The sequence below is a fragment of the Arachis hypogaea genome, chromosome 16 (genome assembly GCF_003086295.3).
Source record: "Arachis hypogaea cultivar Tifrunner chromosome 16, arahy.Tifrunner.gnm2.J5K5, whole genome shotgun sequence".
Lineage (NCBI taxonomy): Eukaryota > Viridiplantae > Streptophyta > Magnoliopsida > Fabales > Fabaceae > Arachis > Arachis hypogaea.
The window spans coordinates 63,028,302-63,032,652 of record NC_092051.1 but is presented as its reverse complement, the minus strand read 5'-3'; the positions used below and the strand labels follow the sequence as shown (position 1 = coordinate 63,032,652).

The window sequence follows — 4,351 nt, the reverse complement described above, 5'->3', positions numbered from 1 at the left end:
TTATTTTGTGACTCCACATGATCATGAACCTACAAAGACATATAACTAAGAAAAATATAGTTAGATAAATAAAAATTGGGTTGCCTCCCAACAAGCGCTTCTTTAATGTCAATAGCTTGACAGTGGGCTCTCATGGAGCCTCACAGATGTGCAGAGCTTTGTTGAGACTCTCCAATACCAAACTTAGAGTTTGGATATGGGAGTTCAACACCAAACTTAGAGTTTGGTTGTGGCCTCCCAACACCAAACTTAGAGTTTGACTGTGGGGGCTCTTGTTGACTATGCTTTGAGAGAAGCTTTTCATGCTTCCTCTCCATGGTTGCAGAGGGAGATCCTTGAGTTTTAAACACAAGGGAGTCCTCATTCCATTGAAGGACTAGTTTACCTCTGTCAACATCAATCACAGCTCTTGCTGTGGCCAGGAAAGGTCTTCCTAGGATGATGGATTCATCCTCTTCCTTTCCAGTATCCAGGACTATGAAATCAGCAGGGATGTAAAGGCCTTCAACCTTTACTAATACGTCCTCTACTTGTCCATATGCCTGTTTTCTTGAATTGTCTGCCATCTCTAATGAGATTTTAGCAGCTTGCACCCCATAGATTCCCAGTTTCTCTATTACAGAGAGGGGCATGAGGTTTATTCCTGAACCAAGGTCACACAGAGCCTTAAAGATCATGGTGCCTATAGTGCAGGGTATTATGAACTTTCCAGGATCCTGTCTCTTCTGAGGCAATGTCAGTTGATCCAGATCACTTAGTTCATTGATGAACAAGGGAGGTTCAACTTCCCAAGTATCAATGCCAAATAATTTGGCATTCAGCTTCATGATTGCACCAAGAAACTTGGCAATTTGCTCTTCAGTAACATCCTCATTCTCTTCAGAAGAGGAATACTCATCAGAGCTCATGAAGGGCATAAGGAGGTTCAATGGAATCTCTATGGTCTCTAGATGAGCCTCAGAGTCCTTTGGTTCCTCAGAGGGAAGCTCCTTATTGACCACTGGACGTCCCAGGAGGTCTTCCTCCTTGGGATTCACGTCCTCTCCTCTCTTCACAGGTTCGGCCATTTTGCTTATGTCAATGGCCTTGCACTCTCCTTTTGGATTCTCTTCTGTATTGCTTGGGAGAGTACTGGAAGGGATTTCAGTGATCCTTTTACTCAGCTGGCCCACTTGTGCTTCCAAATTTCTAATGGAAGATCTTGTTTCATTCATGAAACTTACAGTGGCCTTGGACAGATTAGAGACTAAGTTTGCTAAATTAGAAGTATTTTGTTCAGAGTTCTCTGTCTGTTGCTGAGTGGATGATGGAAAAGGTTTATTATTGTTAAACCTGTTTCTTCCACCATTATTAAAGCCTTGTTGAGGCTTTTGATCCTTCCATGAGAAATTTGGATGATTTCTCCATGATGAGTTATAGGTGTTTCCATAAGGTTCACCTAAGTAATTCACCTCTGCTATTGCAGGGTTCTCAGGTTCATAAGCTTCTTCTTCATAAGAAGCCTCTTGAGTACTGTTGGATGCAGCTTGCATTCCATTCAGACTCTGAGAAATCATATTGACTTGCTGAGTCAATATTTTATTCTGAGCCAATATGGCATTCAGAGTATTAACTTCAAGAACTCCCTTCTTCATAGGCATCCCATTACTCACAGGATTCCTTTCAGAAGTGTACATGAACTGGTTATTAGCAACCATGTCAATGAGTTCTTGAGCTTCTGCAGGCGTTTTCTTTAGGTGAATAGATCCACCTGCAGAAGTGTCCAGTGACATCTTTGATAGCTCAGATAAACCATCATAGAATATATCCAGGATGGTCCATTCTGAAAGCATGTCAGAAGGACACTTTTTGGTCAACTGTTTGTATCTTTCCCAAGCTTCATAGAGGGATTCACCTTCTTTCTGTCTGAAGGTTTGAATATCAGCTCTAAGCTTGCTCAGCTTTTGAGGAGGAAAGTACTTGGCTAAGAAAGCCGTGACCAGCTTATCCCAAGAGTTCAGGCTGTCTTTGGGTTGAGAATCCTACCATAATCTAGCTCTGTCTCTTACAGCAAAAGGGAAAAGCATGAGCCTGTAGACTTCAGGATCTACTCCATTAGTCTTAACAGTATCACATATCTGCAAGAATTCAGTTAAGAACTGAAAAGGATCTTCAGATGGAAGTCCATGAAACTTGCAGTTCTGCTGCATCAGAGAAACTAATTGAGGTTTCAGCTCAAAGTTGTTTGCTCCAATGGCAGGAATGGAGATGCTTCTTCCATGTAAATTGGAATTAGGTGCAATAAAGTCACCAAGCATCTTCCTTACATTATTATTATTTTCGGCTGCCATCTCCTCTTCCTGTTCAAAAATTTCTGAAAGGTTATCTCTGGATTGTTGTAATTTAGCTTCTCTTAATTTTCTCTTCAGAGTCCTTTCAGGTTCTGGATCTGCTTCAACAAGAATATTCTTGTCCTTGCTCCTGCTCATATGACAAAGAAGAGGGCACAGAAAAAATAATAATAATAATATGGATCCTTTATACCACAGTATAGGGATCCCTGTGTGAGTAGAAGAAGAGGGGGAGACAAAGAATGTAATATAATGGAAGAAACACAACTGTGAGGAGGGTTGAGATGTGAGATGAGATGTTAGTAGATGAATAAATAAATAGAATAAGATGGGAGAGGAAAAAAATTTTCGAAAATAATTTTTGAAAAAAGGTTAGTGATTTTCGAAAATGGTTTTTGAAAAATGTTAGTATTTTTCGAAAATTTTTAAAATAAAAAAAAATAAAAATAAGAATAATTAGTTAATTAAAAAGAAATTTTTGAAAAAGAGGGTAGATATTTTTGAAAATTAGAGAGAGAGAGTTAGTTAGGTAGTTTTGAAAAAGTTAAGAAATAAACAAAAAGTTAGTTAGTTAGTTGAAACAAATTTTGAAAAGATAAGAAGTTAGGAGGTTAGAAAAGATATTTTGAAACCAACTTTTTGAAAAAGGTAAGATAAGAAGATATTTTAGAAATTAGTTTTGAAAACGATTTGATTTTTAAATCTCAATTAATGACTTGATTCATAAGAAATCACAAGATATGATTCTAGATCTTAAAGTTTGAATCTTTCTTAACAAGCAAGTAACAAACTTCAAATTTTTGAATCAAAACATTAATTGTTATTGTTATTTTCGAAAATTTGGTATAAAAATAAGAAAAATATTTTTGAAAAATATTTTTGGAATTTTCGAAAATACTAAGAATTTTGAAAAAGATTTGATTTTTGAAAAAGATTTTGAAAAAGATAAGATTTTGAAATTGAAAATTTGATTTGACTCATGAGAAACAATTTGATTTTAAAAATTTTTGAAAAAGTCAATCCAAATTTTCGAATTTGATTAGAGAAAATGGGAAAGATATTTTTTTGATTTTTTGAAATTTTTATGATGAGAGAGAAAAACACTAAAGAGATGCAATGCATGAAATTTTTAGATCAAAACATGTGATGCATGCAAGAATGCTATGAATGTCAAGATGAACACCAAGAACACTATGAATGTCAAGATGAACATCATAGACACAATTTTGAAAAATTTTTAATGCAATGAAAACATGCAAGACACCAAACTTAGAATTCTTTAATGCTTAGACACTAAGAATTCAAGAATGCATATGATAAACATGAAAAGACACAAAACAAAAAATCATCAAGATCAAACAAGAAGACTTACCAAGAACAACTTAAAGATCATGAAGAACACTATGAATGCATGAATTTTCGAAAAAAATGCTAGATGCATATGCAATTGACACCAAACTTATAACATGACTCAAGACTCAAACAAGAAACACAAAAATATTTTTGCTTTTTATGATTTTCTAATTTTTTTGGATTTTTTTCGAAAATTATTTGTAAAAGAAAAAACAAGGATTCCAAAATTTTTAATATGAATTCCAGGAATCTTGCCATGTTAGTCTAAAGCTTCAGTCCAGGAATTAGACATGGCTCACTAGCCAGCCAAGCTTTCAATGAAAGCTCCGGTCCAAAACACTAGACATGGCCAATGGCCAGCCAAGCTTCAGCATTTAACACGAGAGTATATTGCTCTTGATAACAAATTGCAAGCCTCAGTCCAAATAAATTTAGACATGGCATTACAGCCAGCCAGGCTTTACATGCTTCATGAAACACTAGAATTCATTCTTAAAAATTTTGAATAAAAAAATTTTTTAGAAAACAGGTGAGAAAATTTTGAAATATTTTTCAAAAAATTTTGAAAACAAAATAAAAATAAAATTACCTAATTTGAGCAACAAGATGAACCGTCAGTTGTCCATACTCGAACAATCCCCGGCAACGGCGCCAAAAACTTGGTACGC

General features: G+C 35.5%; 1 non-coding gene across 1 annotated transcript; it reads left to right on the top strand.

Annotated features, from left to right (window-relative positions):
• Positions 1 to 1,826: 1,826 nt before the first annotated feature.
• LOC112760338 (small nucleolar RNA R71) lies at positions 1,827 to 1,934 on the top strand. The gene has a single exon (XR_003180784.1). It is a non-coding gene; the product is annotated as a small nucleolar RNA R71 (small nucleolar RNA).
• The last annotated feature ends 2,417 nt before the right edge of the window (positions 1,935 to 4,351 follow it).